Source organism: Triturus cristatus, chromosome 1_1 (assembly GCF_964204655.1).
Source record: "Triturus cristatus chromosome 1_1, aTriCri1.1, whole genome shotgun sequence".
NCBI lineage: Eukaryota > Metazoa > Chordata > Amphibia > Caudata > Salamandridae > Triturus > Triturus cristatus.
This window is the reverse complement of record NC_140579.1, coordinates 292858300-292876839: the sequence shown is the minus strand read 5'-3', so window position 1 is coordinate 292876839 and position 18540 is coordinate 292858300.

Genomic DNA, 18540 nt, shown 5'->3' with positions numbered 1-18540 from the left:
ACGTAACCACTTTGCAACCCATACAGCCACTTAGACACCATCTAACAGACTGATAGACATTCTCAAAACCTTGTTACTTACCATTACATTCAATGAAACACCTAATCACTCACTTATACAGTCAGTCACGCACCCACTGAATCATACATACAGGCACTCATACACCCACTGATTCATCAATACACCTTAGTATATATTTAACACTCATAAACATTTTAAAAGCACTCACTGTCACTGGATGATGTCATCAATCAATCAATCACTCACTGCATTTGTAAAGAGCGCTACATACCCGAGAGGGTCTCAAGGCGCTGGGGAGGGGGGGTGCTACTGGTCGAAGAGCCAGGTCTTGAGGAGTCTTCTAAAGGCCAGCAGGTCCTGGGTCTGTCATAGGATGGTGGGGAGAGTGTTCCAGGTCTTGGCGGTGAGGTAGGAGAAGGATCTGCCGCCGGCGGTGGTTTTTCGGATGCGAGGGACTGTGGCGAGGGTGAGGTTGGCTGAGCGGAGGCTTCGGGTGGGGGTGTGGAAGCTGAGTCGGTTGTTGAGGTAGGTGGGTCCGGTGTTGTGCAGTGCTTTGTGTGCGTGGATCAGGAGCTTGAAGGTGATCCTTTTGTTGACGGGGAGCCAGTGCAGGCCTCTCAGGTGGAGTGTGATGTGGCTGCGGCGGGGGACGTCGAGGATGAGTCGGGCCGAGGCGTTCTGGATGCGTTGGAGTCGTCTCAGGAGCTTGTTTGTAGTTCCTGAGTAGAGGGCGTTCCCGTAGTCGAGTCTGTTGGTGATGAGGGCCTGGGTAACGGTTTTTCTTGTGTCGAGGGGGATCCATTTGAAGATCCTGCGGAGCATACAGAGGGTGTTGAAGCAGGACGCGGAGACGGCGTTGACTTGCCTGGTCATGGAGAGAGTGGAGTCAAGGATGACCCCCCAGGTTGCGTGCGTGGTCCGTGGGTACCGGGGCTGTGCCTAGTGATGTGGGCCACCAAGAGTCGTCCCAGGCTCATGGGGTGGGTCTGAGAATGAGGACCTCTGTCTTGTCTGAGTTCAGCTTCAGTCTGCTGTCCTTCCTTCAGTCGGCTACGGCCTTCATTCCTCTGTGGAGGTTTGCTTTGGCGGTGTGGGGATCTTCGGTGAGGGATATGATCAGCTGGGTGTCGTCGGCGTAGGAGATGATGTTGAGGTTGTGTTGTCGTGCGACGTGGGCGAGGGGGGCCATGTAGATATTGAACAGCGTCGGGCTGGGGGAGGATCCCTGTGGGACGCCGCAGATGATCTCGGTGGTTTTGGAGCGGAAGGGTGGGAGGCGGACGCTCTGGGTTCTGCCGGAGAGGAAGGATGTGGTCCAGGCCAGGGCCTTCTCTTGGATACCGGCGTCATGGAGGCGTGCTGATAGGGTGCGGTGGCAGACCGTGTCAAAGGCTGCTGATAGGTCCAGGAGGATGAGGGCGGCTGTTTCTCCTTTGTCCATCAGGGTCCGGATGTCATCAGTGGCGGCGATGAGGGCGGTCTCGGTGCTGTGGTTGCTGCGAAAACTGGATTGGGAAGGGTCCAGGATGTTGTTAACTTCGAGGTAGCGGGTCAGCTGTTTGTTGACAATCTTCTCGGTCACTTTTGCCGGGAAAGGGAGCAGGGAGATGGGCCGGAAGTTCTTGAGGTCCTTGGGGTCCGCCTTGGGCTTCTTCAGAAGGGCGTTGATCTCGGCGTGCTTCCAGCTTTCTGGGAAGGTTGCTGTCTCGAAGGAACAGTTGATTGTTTTCCGGAGGTGGGGCGCGATGGTTGCGCTGGCTTTGTTGAAGACGTTGTGAGGGCAGGGGTCCGATGGGGATCCGGAGTGGATGGAGTTCATAGTTTTGATGGTGTCTTCGTCGCTGACGCTGGACCAGACGGTCAGGCGACTGGTGCGAGTGGTAGTCGCAGGGGTGGTGGACTCGGTGGTGGGTGTGGGGGGGGTCAGAGTTGAAGCTGTCGTGGATGTCGGTGATCTTGCGGTGGAAGAAGGTGGCCAGGGAGTCGCACAGGTCTTGAGATGGTGGGATGTCGTTGGTGTTGGAGCTGGGGTTGGAGAGTTCTTTCACGATGCTGAAGAGCTCTTTGGTGTTGTGTGCGTTGTTGTCTAGGCGGTCCTTGAAGGCGGTCTTCTTGGCGGTCCTGATGAGTTGGTGGTGTCTGCGGGTGGCGCTCTTGAGGGCTGTGTGGTTGTCTGGTGTTCGGTCGTGGAGCCATTTCTTCTCCAGCTTCCGACAGGTGTGCTTGGAGATTCGGAGGTCCTCGGTGAACCAGGCGGCTTTCTTGTTGGTGTGGTTGGTTGTAGAGGTCTTGAGAGGGGCGAGGGTGTTGGCGCAGTCGTTGATCCACTGTGTGAGGTTGGTCGCGGCGGTGTCTGGGTCGGTGGGGTCGGTGGGTGGTCTCAGGACGAGGGCGGTAGTCAGTTGGTCCTCGGTGACCTTGCCCCAGCAGCGGCGTGGTAGCTGTTGGGTGCGGTGGTGTGTGGTGGGTTTTCTGAAGGTGAAGTGGACGCATCTGTGGTCGGTCCAGTGTGGTTCGGTGGTGTGGTTGAAGGAGACGTGGGGGCTTGCAGAGAAGATGGGGTCGAGCGTGTGTCCAGCGGCGTGAGTAGGTGTCGTTACGAGCTGTTTGAGTCCGAGGTTGGCGAGGTCGTCGATCAGGGCGGTGGAGTTGGCGTCGTTGTTGTTCTCGAGGTGGAAGTTCAGGTCCCCGAGGAGGATGTAGTCCATGGAAGCGAGGGCGTGGGTGCTTATGAGGTCGACGATGGTGTCACTGAACTGTGGGCGGGGTCCGGGAGGTCTGTAGATGAGAGTTCCTCTGAGGGTGGTGTTGGGGTCGGTGTGGATCTGGAAGTGCATGTGCTCGGCGGTGGTGAGGGTGTCATCGGTGTTCGTTGAGATTTTGATGGAGTCTTTGTGGATGATGGCGATTCCTCCTCCCACTCCGTTGGTGCGGTCTCTGCGGGAGATCTTGTAGCCCTGTGGGATGGCTATGGCGATGTCTGGTGCTGAGGTGGCCAGGTCTCCGTCAGGAAGGCGATGTCGGGGGCGGTGGAGTCTAGGAGGTCCCAGAGTTCGATGGCGTGCTTGCGAGCGGAGCGGGTGTTGAGGAGGATGCAGCGGAGGTGGTTGGGTTCTCTGGCTGGTGGTGTGGAGGGTTGGATGCTGGTGAACCTGCAGTTCCGGCAGGTGAAAGGCCCCTGGGTGCGTTTCGGGGTGACCCGGTAGCAGGGGTGGTCTCGTCTGGTGTTGAGTGCGTGGAGGGTGCTTGCGTCGTAGTGCAGTCTGGCATTGCGGGGGTGCGGGGTCCAGGGGTTCTGGCGCTGGGTGTAGTCCAGGCGCGGATGGGCGCAGACGGGCTTGCCTTAGGCGCGCCTTAGGTGCGCCTTCGGCGCGACAGCGGCGCGCCCACTGCACGCGTCCGCTGCGCGGCCGCTTCGTGGCCTCCATATGAGGGCAGAGGGAGGGAGGAGCAGCTGGGAGGTGGGAGCAGGGCGGCCAATGGGAGTGAAGGGGCGGGGCCGCAGGGGGTCAGCGGCGGGGGAAAACCCGGAGAAAAAACGGCGGGAAAAGACGGCGGGAGAGGGGCAACAGAGCACAGGGGTACAGAAAGCAAAACACAGGGGCACAGAATGAAAAAACAAAGTGGCACAGAAAGCCAAGCGCAGGGGTACAGAATTAAAAAGGGAGCGAGCAGTCAGGCGGCAAGAGCGGCAACGGAGGTTCAACCCACAGAGGGCTGCGTGGCGGATGGGGGGAGCGACCTGCCTGGTGACAGGGTCAAAGGTCGCTTTGTCATTTGATGTCATTTGAGATGTCATTAGTGATGTCATCAGTGATGTCACTGACCATGTCATGAGTGATGTAATATGTGATTTAATAAGCAGTGCATTGTGGGGGCGCGAGTTATAGTTAGCTCATGATGGCTTAGGCTCCGTCAGTTAATCCACACAAATCTCCAATCCTGACGAAGCTCCAATCCTCACGAAGGAAAAGAAAGCTATACACCAGTTTATCGCACTCCGGCTTATTTCACTCAAAAGAACATGACTTGTTTTGGCTATCCTGTGGTCTTTGTAAAGTTAAAATTACATGCCCCACAACCATGAAGATAAATGCTTATGTTCATGAACATAGAAAACATACCTGTGATCTGTGTTTAGATCTCTAATATATACATTTGTTGAGCATGCCTATAAGTTTATCTATATATTTTTAAACCATAGGTAGTATGTATATATATTTGTACAAAGAAATGCACATATCTAAATACATACATATAACCAAATTATACATGTTTACATACACATGCATTTGCCGCACATTTGTGGTTTGAGTGGGGTGGTCATGTAGGAAAGAGACAACTCTTGAGTAGTCGTCTGAATACTGCTCATTCTATCAGTTTGCCCAGGGACGATCCATTTGTAAATGGTCTGTAATTGTTTGGGTCATGTTGCTCTAGGTTTGTTTTGTTCAATAATGGGCATATGCATGTCTATGTCTTTTGGAAGGATTCCTGCAGCTAAAGAATTATTGATGATTACTCTGATTAGTGTGGCAGCAGAGGTAGTTTAAAGTATGTTATTGTGTTGGACAAGGGTAAGTAGGGCAGCCAGCTGGTGTGCTTGCATTGACAAGATCCATAAATTCACTTTCTAATAGTTGTTTGAAGAAATGTAAAGGCTGGATTATCCTGCCCTTGGTGACGTTGAGGCTGGTGAGTTTCCTTTGTTTTAAATTGGAGTCTAACATGTTTGCTTTGGCTGTGTAATGATTTGCCATGTTTTTCAGTAAATGTCTGAGAAATGGGATGAAAGTCTTCTGTGCATGTGGGTTTATGAAATTCAGTGAGGATGTTAGAAAATTCATTATTTGCACGTTCAGCGTTTTTAATTCTGTTTGGATCGTACCTTTTTGTAGCTTTTATGATTGTTGACTTGTATATTTTGTTAAGTTTGTGTAAGTGAAGTTTGTTTTGATTGTTATTTGTTTTAAGCCCGGTGTGTTGCAGCTTTGCAATTTGTTGTTTTATCATTTTTAGTTCTGTACTCATTCAAGGTGCTTGTTTTTTTCCTGTTTTGTTATTGTCAGTGGTATTAGGATATCAAAAAGCTTCCTGAGCCACTCAGAGTTTTTGGACTGAATTTTGAATCTAGATCTGTGTTGGAGGTTAGTTCTTTTTCTAAGTATTCAAAATTAGTTTGTTTCGCGGTTGATATGTGGTTGCATGTAAGGTGACCTTAGGTGTGGTGATTTGTGGTGTTTTGTATTGGAAAGCTACCAGATGGTGGACTGACCATGTCACTGGAGTAATCTTTTGAAAGGTAGCTACTTCTGGATTTGCAAAAATGACATCTAGGATGTGTCCGGAGATATGTGTGGGTTTGTGGGTGATCTGATGTAGGTTCAGTGTATGTAGGCCAGTGATTATAGTTCTTGGATGAGGCATTTTGGTTTTTGTCAAACCATATGTTTAGATCACCGCTGATGCATAGGTTGGAGTGTATTGTCATCTGGTTTTAAACTGTTTCAAGAAATGTGTCTGAGAATGTTGCATTGCTCAGTGGTGGTCTGTAAAGAAGCAAGAAGTTACAGAAGGAAGTTGGTGTAGGGTTGTATCTGGAGATGAAGGCCTCACAATCTTGAATGGAAATGTCATCAGCTTTGTGAAATTGATTGTTTACCTGAATACAACAGCTAGTCCACCTCCGCTTTTGCGTATGTGATTATGCATCACAGTATGATAGGCTGGAGGAATGGCTTCATGCAACACTGGAGCCATGTCATCTTCTAACCATGATCGTAGATGTGGTGCTTGTTTATAGAGAGCCATTTAGCATGTATTGGTAGGCAGTATAGAGATTGTGTTTTGGTGGTGGTGTGACTTTGTTTTCTAGAAGAGTGAGTAGTATACGTTGAACTTGTAGCAGGTATATTATTAGTGTTGGCATTAACTGTGTCAGGATAGCAATAGTGTTGTTTGTCTATATCATAATTAAGGCTCCCTGTTTTCCGTTTTTACTGATTTTTACAGATAAATACAGACAGAAAACATTCATTTTCTTGTCTGTATTTCTTTATAAATGTGGATAAAAACGGAAATTGGGTTGCTTTTTAAGTAATTCTAAACACTGTCTGCAATGTCTGCCAGGCCAATAGATGTGTGGATTGATAGATAAGGGGGTTAAAAAAGAAAGGAGTTTTATTAAAGAGGCTTTAACAGAAGTAGATATGCACAAGGTTGATACTAGAATTTGCATATTTTCATATTCGGGCACTGATTTATCTTCTGCGGGTGTTCACAGCACTATGACCGGGCAGGGATTCACACATGAGTGCATATTTATTGGTTAAATAAATGTGGAAATATACTAATTTCAGCTTAATTTTTCTACAAAACCCAAAATAAAAATGGATAAATACAGATAAAATTAGCAAAAAAATAAATATGGATAAATACAGACAGAAATAGCAAAAAAATAAATACCATAAAACCAGGAGCCTTAATCATAATACTCGTCCAGCAGACTCAGAAGGCATTTGATTGGGTCTGTGTGTACAAGTGGTGGAGATGGTGGTTCAGAGTGAGTTGGTAAGCAGTGTTGTTTATGTTGAATAGTCCTGTTGTGTAATAGACAAGGAGATGTACAGCTGTGAAAAGTGTCATGTTGTTTATTTTGTTTGCTTCTGTTTAGGGTGGAAGATGTAGGGGTTGGGGTGGTGGTGGAACATGAGGGTCATGTTTTAAGGCTCTAAACTGTGCAATGGATGAGAGGCGGGTAAATGAGTATTGTTGTGTTGAGGTGTTTGTGGTAAGTACTGATGAAGATAGAATATTTGGGAGTAAAGTTGATTTAGGAACTGTATTATGTGTGTAGTCAAGAGGTTGGGAGTGGGTGTTTGTTCCTATTTTGTGATGGAATATACTAAGAAATTGTGTGTGTGAGAGGGATTTTGATATGCTGGTGGTTGTGTTCTGTTTTGTTTTTGTGGAGTAGTGAGATGGGATATTGGTGGAGTGAATTATGTGTAGGATTTGGATCTAAAGTACTGTCAGTGAGGAGAAGTTGAATAGTAAAGGGGAGGGGATGTACATTGGAGGAGAGTGTATGTGGTTTGTGAGAGTCAGGGGTTATGAATGTTTGTATTAGATTTGGAAGCAGGAAGAGGTAAGGATTTTTGGTTGTGTGTTTTGGGGAAAAAGAGGAGGAGGGTGCTTTTGTTAGATGATATACAAGAGGGTTGAGTTTAGGGTAAGGGGTGATGGTAAGGGTTCTGTTAGGTGTAGGTAGAGGATAGAGCTGGTCATTTGTATGAATAGGAAGTTTTGTGTTAGTGATGTGTTGATTTCATAGTGGTATAGGACAGAGTGGTGGTTTGTGTGAGAGTGAAGGGGCCATTGTGTAGCAGTTGGGGTAGAAGGCTGTATAGGTGTGGTTTGAGGGGTTTTGTAGTGGTTGTTGGGGCATAGAAATGTGGTTAGAGTTTGTTTGTTGTAAACAAGCAGTGTTTGCTGAGATTGTGTTTGTATGTTTGAGGATTTGGATGGCTTAGGATAGTAGCTGATAAATGATAAAAAAGAGCAGCATCTCGTGTCCTAGGCCTGACCCAGTCTGAACAGGCAACTGCCCTTGTCCCCTCTGTCCTTAGCCTCAACGCCTGGGCTGAGAGGGTCTGAGTCCTAAGGTTAAATAGTCTTAGATCAGGTGACCTTGGGTCAATGGGAGCCCTAGCCCTAACCCTAACCAATCAGATCCCTGACCCTAAACCCTAGAGCCAATGGGATCCCCGACGTTATTAACCACTCACAGATGTAACAACCAATCAAAACACAAACACTAAGCCCTAAGTCCAATGGAAACTCTAGCCCTAGGAACCATTCAGAACCATAGCCCAAACAACCAATCAAAAATCAAGTCCTAAGACCTAGGCCTAATAGTAAACCAACCCCTAGGAACCAACCAGAAACCTAGCCCTATCAGCCAATCAGAACTCAAACCCTAAGTGCTAGATCCAATAGAAACCCTAGCCCCAATAACTGATCAGAACCCTATGTCTATCAGCCAATCAAAACCCAAACTCTAAGCCCTAGGTCCAATAGAATCCAGTCAGAACATGGATCCAACAACCAATAAGAAAGGAGCATGTGACCTTAAACGTAAGGGCTTGTGCAGGTGTGAGGGGAGAGGTCAGGCTGCTCAGATGCCTGTGGTCCAATCACTAAAGTACAAACTGGTGTGAAAGGGGCAAGGCGGTGTTCCTGAATTCTGAGTCTCCTCAGACACAAACAGGCTCTACAAACACTTTGTATTTCCTTTGTAACCCTGCAGCTAAGACCCAAATCTAAAGCCACTAAAATCAGGTTTTTGGGCACTTAAAAAACACTTTTTTCTAGCCAAAAACAAGTGCTACTTACACTTTCTAAACACAATTGAAAACACAAACCAGATTAAACAGTCTCTTACACACACTCTTGCTTGGTTTAGGGCTATGTTTTGCTTTTTTACCTTGTAAAGGGTGGAGATGAAGCTTATAGTCGCCTTAGCACAGTTTAGAGAAAAACAGAAAAGAAATTTAAACAATCAGGAGTATAAGAAAACAACAATTTTAATAGTGCAAATTGCACACGAACCAAGACATACATTTAAACAGTCACTGGTAGAGAAAAAGAGCAGTTGTAAAGTTTTAAATTACACAGCACAAAGTCTAAGTTACATTTAATAAGTTGTAACTTTCAATTGAGAGCAGGTAGGAATATCGAGTTTGGTGTCTAAAGATTTGTAAATTAAAACACTCTTTAATGGTAAAGTTGGATGTTAAGTAAAAATTCTAAAAAAGCCACTTTTAGAAAGTTGGCATTTTCCTATTCCTGTATGCTGGGTCACGTGACTAGGAGCAGCTGACAGTTGATCCGTGTGTATTACTTGCAGATAGTGAGACAAAGGTGGAATAGCTATTGACAGGATAGGCCATCTCTGAGTTGATAGGGGGAGGGAGCTGTCATATACCACACTTACACCTCACAAAACCTCTGCTTCAGCACACTCACACATGGGTTCATACTATCCCTTTGTGTCTACAGACAAGCTGGGTCTTGTGCAGGTGGCAGGAAATTCCAAACACCTCTGAGGGAGTAAACTGCCAGAACCTTCTCCTATTTCAAAGCCGGCACCAAGTATAAATATTAGACCCTCACTTCGAAGCTGGCGCCAAGTATAAATATTGGACCCTCACACCCAACTCTTCAGTACACCTCTGGAGTTGTGGAAGACTCAGAAGAAGGACTGCTGTGCTGCTCCGCTGAAAGAAGGACTGCTACTCTGCTGCCTGAGCAAAAAGGCCTGGACCTGTATCTTGAACCCAGGACCACCACAGTGACTTCAAGGGCTGGTTGGCTGACCTCCTCATCAGAGCCTCAGGGCCAGAAAAGGCTCCAACCATCTTGAACCCAGCACCTGGACTCTGTCTGCTGTGAGCCTTGTCCTCCAAGTAGTGCCACCCCGGTCTTGGATCCTAGGAATTTGTCCTGAAGGTGCTCTGCTTGCCCAACTGCAGTCTTATGGGAAGAACGGATGCAGTGTGATGCATGTTCTGGCATATCCACATCAGAACTGCCACTAAGGGACTTATCCCCGACGCAGGACTTGGAATTGCAAGCCTCTGTTGACGCATCCTCGATGATGACACAGGACCTCATATCGCTTGCCTTGTCGACGGCTTTGGCGGAACTGTTGCTGCACGATGCATCTCTGATGCAGAAACTCGTATTGCAGCTTCTTTGGAAGCGCCTCCGTGCGACACATCCTCGACGTGGGATCTCACAAGGCCTGCAACCAGGTTTTAAGGTACTTTGTTCAGTGGGCCTGACTTGGTCCCTGTATCCCGCATGCCCTACATCACGGTTGGCCTGAACTTGTGACTTTGCCCCCATCCGGCGTAACCAGATAACCACATTTGGCGCTTTATGATTTTATGCACTATTTTAATCTAAATCTTGAAAATTGCATATCTGCGGTTCTACTGACTGGATGTCTGTCATTTTGGTGTCAAATAATGTATTACATTTTATTCTATTTTTCTAAATTTGTGTGAAATTAGTTTTGTGTTTTTACTTTGTTGCTGTTTGAAGTGCTGCATAAATACTTTACACATTGCCTTTAAGTTAAGCCTGACTGCCGTTGTGCAAAGCTACCAGAGGGTTAAGCACAGGTTAATGTGGGATTTGCCTTATGACTTCACCCTCGCAGGAATTGTGGTTGCTGCTTGAGTAGGGTTTCACCCCCTTAACCAGTAACCCAATTTCCTATAATAGGGATGTGCTATAGAAAATGCTTTCGGTTTTTCTAATGTTCATCCTGTTGTACAATAATAGTCATCATAAAGATACACAGGGTTCTTGTGCTTATTGGGCATAATAAATAATCTATCATTATAGAACACCAACTACTGTGTGTGTCTACTGCTTTCGAGGGAGAGGGTCAGGGTCCACGGCATTGGGGGTGATTTTTAAAAATATGAATGTGAGCGTCTGCACCTTTGCGAAAGTGGATAAGTAATGACAGTGCCTCAGTATTAAAAAAAAGACTCCTTACCTGCAGCATATGCTAGAGTGGGAGATTTGTTTTTTTAATTGATGTGTAGACTAGAAAACGAAGTTAGTGCATTGGAACATAACAGATTCTACTTTCAGACAGTGTGAAAAGTATGGATTGGTTTTTAATTTACACGGTTTAGAAACCTAGAACCTCTCCATGAATGCATACATGCCAACCCTCCTGAGAGTTTTGTTTGCACTATGTTATTAAACTGCCAAGAATGAAATGCTGATTTCTGTCACCATACATGCCAATAGACACGATTCAGACAGATTGCCTCCGGGAGCCAATGGGGAAAATGCATTCTCCGAACCATTTTAAAAAATAAATTCCCACTTGCCTGCTCTACAATGTTGGCATGTATGTGAATGGATTATGGATTGTGAGCCACCATGATGAATGATTTCTATTTTGCTTGACTCTTTAAGCCATCTTGGATTGAAGGAATATGGAACTATCTGTGCAGTGTGTGCACAATGGTTTCACAAACTGCAGTGAGTCACCACAGACTTTGTGCGCTGCACAGTTGGAGAAACTGAGAAATTGCGCGCACAGTTTGATGACGCCCAGACCATGCATTCTGAATTTGCCACGTTTAGTATCTACCATAGTGGGGGCCTAGCACACACTGTAAAGGCAATGCTGTTTGTTGCAAATCAAGCTGTGAATTCTGCCTTACAGATAGATGCAGGTTTGTAAAGTAGCGGCAGTGGCCGAGTTGAAAACCAGAAGCTACTTGGTCTTGCAGGGAGGCTCCCTCAAGGTTCGTTACGCCAGTGCATGCACTCAGCTGTACAATCATGGCACAGCAAAAAGCCCGGCCTCCTGACTTTCTGAAGAAGTACAGCTACTGGTGCATGCAGTCTGTTAGCTGTGAAGAATAATGCAAACAATGCTTCTGCCAACATGAAGCATGATGGGCAATTGAAAGCAGCCCTTTTGGTCTTTGGTTTAAGTGTGCTTTATGCTTGCGCTTGGCAAGTACAGGTGAGCCCTGGATGTTAAACTTACCTTAGATAGAGACAAAACTTTGGGTAAATAAATCATAGCTCTAATGGATGTTTGGAATCGTTTTGATAGCCACATGGTAAGCAGGGGTTTCTAGCCCCCTATTGTCAGAATTAGGTCAGCTTGCCTCAGATACCCTGGGTGTGTACTATGCAATCTAAAGACAGCAGCAAGTACATCCCTTTAGGACTTTGACTGTCAGGCTAGCAATGTGAGTAGCCCACGTCCAACTCAGAGAGGTGGTGTGAAGTTAGAGACTCCGAACGTGATAGCATAATAAACCAGTTGTTCAGCTAGTTTTATATATCTTGAATTAGTACTTTATTCTACTCGTGATACAATGCTAAATAAATACATTTGCTCCTGGCTCTGAAACATACAACTTCTGGAAATAGACAGGTTTTCTTCTGAGTGTTTTGAGTAAAGGCTTCTGCCTATGACTGTGACCTTAAATTCTGTCCTTGAGTTATTTTATGCCGGCTGTACCTTTGTCCCAATGGAGAAGGCTAAACAGCAGATTATTATGTGCAAACTGAAAGTTTCAAGACGCTACAGGACTTAGCATAAACATTTACCGTGAACACTATTTGAAGAGCTCTCTGTTTGAGGGAGCATGCGATGTTACCAACTGGTTACAGCTTCTTCCAGACGTCTCTGTAGTCTCATAGAGCAGCCAAAGGCTCTATAGCTCCGGTCACAGGTCCAAACAAAGTTCACCCCACCAAAACGAGATGAGAACCCACCCCAAGTATCACTTGAACAGGGGAGCAGTTGGTGGAAGTCAGTGGTCTTGGAGTCTGCGCTTCAGGTTAAAGGCGGGTAAGGCCACGTGGCACACTTTTACAGCACCATGCACAGTTTCGGCAATGGCTTGCGGACCCTGGGATAAAATGTTAGCCTTTATAGCGGACAGGAGTCCGAGGTGATCGTGAAGCCTAGCTCGGGGAAGCCACGAACATTCACTCAGTGAGCTGGGATACAGAAAGTTACTAGAGGTCTCTGCTGCACTATCTCCCCTGGTCTGCAGTACAGATGGCATGTGTTGAACTGCTCAGTCCTCCCTCTAGTTAGCTCCTCCACTTCCATGCAGCTTGGCTAGGCTCTTCCTAGGCAGACTCCTTCTACAGAAACATCAACAGCGCTTATCTCGCAGGCAGATCCTCAGTGCTTCCAGCAGGAATCCTTCATGCCAGATGATGGTCCCCTAAGCTGACGGGAAAGCTGTCTGTCTGAGACACCAGCACTGACGTTTCTCCAGCACCCTGCAAGGGTGTTGTCTGAACAATAGTCACTGAGAATTTTCAGAATACTTATTTGTGATTTTGGTGCAGTTTTTTTTTAAAATTATGTTTCTATAACATGTTTGTAGAGTACTTAGGCACAGTTCTAGGACTGCTTTGGATGGTTCTGCTCCTTTTTTGATTATTTGTTCCAGACAGGCCTGTCACAGTCTCTGCTTCAGAGTGTCAACAGGAAAGATGGGTGGGTATGGGAGGCTCTACTTAAGACAAACCAATAGTACAGCATCAGCAAAGGGAGAAGCCTTCACACCTTATGCCTATCAACATCATGCGGAGAACATCTCAGGAGAACAAACAAAGAGGCAGGCCAAGTGAGGTCCGGGGAGCAAATACTATCTCTGCACTTCAGAGGGAACCGCTGTCTCCTGTCCACCCACACTTTCAAGGCTGGCTTATCACAGAGGATCAAAGGATGCATTGAAGGAGCCACACAATATCCTTTGCTTATCCGGCGGGCTACCTTTATCCTTCATCTCCAATATTCAACCATGACATATGTTTCTTGTCCATTCTCCTACACACACCTGATGTACACACATATGAGGAATAGGCACACAGCAGGATGCAGTGAAGGACCCCGTGCAAGGAACATCAAATCAATTTAAAGGGATAAGGCCAATATGCAACTATGCGTGTGCAAAGTACAGGGAAAAAGGCATGCTCTTTCATATTAACACATTGCTGCCAGCAGTGTCAGTCTACTGAACTTATTGAGCTGACCGCAGTCCCACTCGATTAAGGAGGGTGCACCTGGTATGCCCCCTGGATCACAGAACCTGCTGTGGACTGTACTGCATGATACAGTGGGCACGCAGAGTACACATATAATTGTTGTGTGTTCTGAAGCCAAAGAATCAGCAAGCATTTGTAATGCAATAGGTCTCACATTTGTGAGAATTAGAGCTATTGGCGTTGTAAATGACAATGTCTTTTACCCATGTATTTTGGTTTGGATTGGAGTGGATATATGTGGTGTGCAGTGGAATTATGTGGGCTGTATTGGAATTGTTAGTTGTGGAATTGTGTGTGGTAGAATTGCGTGGTGTGGAGTGGATTTTTGTGGTGGAATTATGTGGCAATTAGTTGACTGGAATTATTTTGAGTGGGATTGTGTGTCAGAGTGTAAATATGTGGAATGGTATTTTGTGCTGTGGAGTGGTATGTAGTTGAGTTTAATTATGTGGTGTGCTGTTGAATTTTGTGGCATGATGTGTAATTATGTGGTGTAGATTGGATATATGTGGTGTATTGTGCAATTGGAATTATAGTGTGGAGTGTATTTTTTGTGGATTGTGTCACCAAGTAAGTTGATACAACAACAAAAAATATTGCATGACACCAAAGTGTTCTGAATTCAGTGGTTACCACAGTCACCAGTAACACTCAACATGGCCATATTAGGACTCCCTATAGAGCTATACACGTGACTGGTGCATGTGAGGATGATGTTCAAATCTCTGACATTCACCTGCAAGGCAACTTGTGGAGGTGCTTCTGAATACTTACAGATGTCTATAAAAATCTAGCAGCCATGAAGAGCCCGGTGCTGGTGTGGAAAACACTTGATGGTTCCACCTATTATTCATCATAGTATGTCTGGAAGAAGGGCTCTTCCCACTGTAAACTGTAGAACAATCACTTATCAGCTAGGCCAGCTGCGTATTCCATTTAGGATGGTGCTGAATACCCAGCTATTTTGAGCTGTAGATGTCTTTGACTGTCAGCGATAGTTGGAGCGCTTTGATGCATTTGATCCTTGAGCTGTTTATAAGTGGAAATATTTTATTGTGTTGCATTTAGATGGTGATTTCCACCCCATAAGGCTCCGATACCTTTTGTGGGTGGATATTAGCATGCCACTCCATTTTTACAATATCAGAGACTGCAGTAGTGCTTTCCACCCCATAAGGCTCCGATACCTTTTGTGGGTGGATATTAGCATGCCACTCCATTTTTACAATATCAGAGACTGCAGTCCAACCTTAATTTGTCATTCTGTCATTCTGTTCATCTTAAGGTTGTCACACAGTTGGCAAACAGCATCCTGTGCAATTTGCCACGCTATCTGTTCTATATAGTTCCGGCTAATCGTCACGTAATAAGTCATGCATGATGTCCCGAGGAGATTATGAAATCTGTATTACAGGCAGTCATTCAGTTGCTCATGCAATTATGGAGTGGTCATGTGGAGGGTAATTTGGGCAGGGAGATACATTGTTATTTAAGCCAGCGCTCATACATGTTTTTTGGTCATATCATGCAGGAATCATGCCCATATGTGTTGAATGAGGAAGGATAATCTGACTTCACTATGCTCCGTATAGCGCTAATAAAATAACAGTATTGAACTCAACAGCCTTAAAATTTTGTGTGGGAAATTATGCCCACCTTTGTATAGCTCCTCGATTAAAAAGAAGTGGCAAACTCACTCTCCTGATTGTGAGCTTCTGAGCTGCGAAGCATTTGTACTCGAAGTGCAGCTGCAGAAAGTGCACGAGTGCGAGGTTTGGGGACATGCATTTGGGCTGCACAGTTGAACACTGTGTTTCAGCACATGCCTCCTCGAGGCTAGCTGAAAGACACCACTTGCCCTCAAACTCAGCCCCCGCGCTGTGCCCCTATAGCTCATTAGTTTCTGCAGGAGCCTGTTCTTTCTGCTTCTTGGCGACATCTTGACATAAGCCTGTTAGGTTTGAAAATCCCATCCTTGCAATGCACTCGTTTCATGCTATATTAGGTTTGCAGTGTGTGGCTAAATATACGCCATTTGTATTCACGTTATGCAACCCACTGAGTTATCCCCGTAAAGTGCAAAGCTTCAGTTAGCGAGTGTGACTCCATTTTGTATTTCGTAATCTCTATTGGACTGCTTAGGCTGTGCTCGAACTAGGCCTCAATATTCAGTATTGCTTGCCTCAGCAGAACACTGTACTTCGTTATTATTTTCTCTTCTGTTCAAGGCTGCCTCCTGACTCACTAAAGAATAGGCCATTATGCCCTCGCATACCTATCCGAGTGTGTAGTTTCCGCTCCCACGTTAGGAGAGGCTGAGACCCAGCGTCGTAGCCTTGAATCACAGATAACATGTACCCATCTGGCAGGTGGTAGCTCATCCTACTGTGCATTTTGTTCATGTTCGGCCCAGGCCGATAGTTTTTCATTGTGGGTGGGGTTGGAGGCTTCTTGGGAGAAATGATTACTCACTGTAGACTGTTGGGGGGGTCAGTCCCTCAGCAGACATCTTAGGGTGCAGGTCAGATTGGACTCCTCTGCAGAGCATTGATAATAAGTGTATGTTTGTATTCTCTCCTGCCTGACCAACTCTTCATTCTTGGGAAGGCATAGCAGGTGGTTGTAAGTAACCTGGGTTGTCCCTGAGGGCCACTTCCTTCAGTTGGCGCCCGAACAGGGACCCCGCAAGGTTATCCGACTTGCCCGTAATCGGGTTGTAGGGTTGGGGGGTGTGTTTGGTCGGTTGGGTGGATCGGGGTACCCCATACGATCGAGCCTGGTTCTCGCAGCTGCCCTGCCCGGCTGATCGGGTGTCTCCGCGTCACCGGCTCGGGTCCTGAGAAGGCGAAACCTTGGAGTTGACCGTTTGGTCCGAAGAGTCCGCAGTGCAGAATAACTTGAATCGACCTGTGTGCACCAGGTGAGTGATTTGAATCTTGGAAAAATTGAGCCATTCTTGAACAGCACGGGCGTACTGGCTGTGTCTTGGAGCAGTTTTCGGACTGCCTTGCTTGGTATGGTCTTTGGGCCGTCTTGGTTTGAACTTGGTGGGTTTTGTGGACCCTTTTGTGAACAGTCTACCAGGCCAACTGGAAATTTGGCCACCCTTGAAAAGGTCTGGGACTGTTTGCGAATAATCTGCCAGGCCAACTGGTAATTTGGTCTTCCCTTGAAAAGGTCTAGGGCTAGAGCCTGTCTTCTTGAACTTGGTGCAGTCTCCGAACTGCAGTGGGCAGTTTCCGGACCGTTTTGGTTTGGTTCTTGAACGTTTCTTTTATTTTGTTGGTGTTATACTTGTCCTTTGGGCACAGCGTATGTGTCTTATATTAAGATGCCTTGTTTAAGTAAGTTAGGATGTTTTGGATGTCGATGTTGTTCCACTGATGCCCGGCTGGAAGAGAGCTAGCCTGCGTTTCGCAAGGGTTCCCCAAATTTCGACGTATACGTCAAGCATGGTATTGGCCCTATTATGTTTAGCACATTGTGGAATAAATATACGAGGGACAATGCTGAGCTACAATGGCCACTTACTGGTTTGTTCGACGAACAGAAATTGAATTACCTGCAGGACAAATTGTTTGCTAAAAGGAGTAGGCAGTCGATGTTTGATTCCCTAAGAGTAAGGCAAAAGGAAGCAAAGCAATGGCGTATTAGAGGGGAGAAAGAGGATTGGAAGAGACAGATGCAAACTATAACGCAGAAAGCAGTAGCCTATGAAAGAGAAAAGATAGAGAAGGGCATAGAATGCGCCGATAGAAAGTTTTGGTTACAGACAGATAAATGTTATGTTACTAGAGAGGAAGGTGATGATTTTGTTGAAGAACTATTGGATTCTCGGCCTCCTCTACCTTTTTTGCCCCTAAACGGATATACCCGACAGTCCCGACGTCTAATTCCTCGGCCTCTAGTGCTGCCCTCTCTAGTGTATCTGTTTCTAGCGCTACCGCCTCAGCCCCGGCCCCACTCGCCTCTCCTCCACTCACGCCAGTCACAGGGGTGAGTGCTGTTAGCTCGCCCGCCCTGTCTATTGGTTCCGCATCAACTGCTACTCCCCCTTTCACCCCTATGACCCTGTCTCCCTACATGATGGTACCTGTCTCTGCATCTGCTCTTTCCCCTGTGAGTGTGACACCCCAAACACTGTCGAATGTCGAAACGCCTGCACGTGGGATACATGAAGCAAATTGGGCAACAGCGCAAGACCGCATGGAGAAAGTGTTAGTGCGTTCTCCTGTGGATGATGAGGAGAAGCAAATGGTGGCGAATCAGGCGGCACAGTGGGCTCGGAACCCGATCTATAGTGTGGAGGATGTGTGGAGTGTGATGAAAGATTATGAGCCATTCATACAGCAGCATGCTCTTAAGCATATGTCAGCTATGCTGATAGGACTGTGTTTTCAGGGTGTTGCACCGCAAATCATCTATGATATACGGGGCAGGATACATGTTACAGTTATGGCTCCCAATGAGGGTTTTAGCAATGTAACGACACTGGTGGGTTACCGAGGCAGATTGCTCCAAAAGGTCCCGACGATAGGGACACAGCATCTTATGAGGGAGGTTCATTCCATTTACCACCCTGAGATACCAGAATTGGGCGACTCCACAGACACTGTGATTAGACCGCAAGTCGACGCTTGGTTTCAGGAACAGTGGATCTATACTCCTTGGAAGAGGAGTGAGGTCCTATCCCTAAAGAGCCAGCTGCCAGACCCTCGAAAGAGCCCTACTGCATATTATAAGGAATCGACAGAGGCGGCCTCCTCCAAAGTAATGACATTAGCTGATATAGAGTTATTTTTGGGCCTGTTGGTACCGGTAGATATATGGAGGCAGGTGCATACGCAGGATCATGCACTAGAGTTGGGTGGCACATGGGATGAGATCAGGGCTTGGGATAGGGAG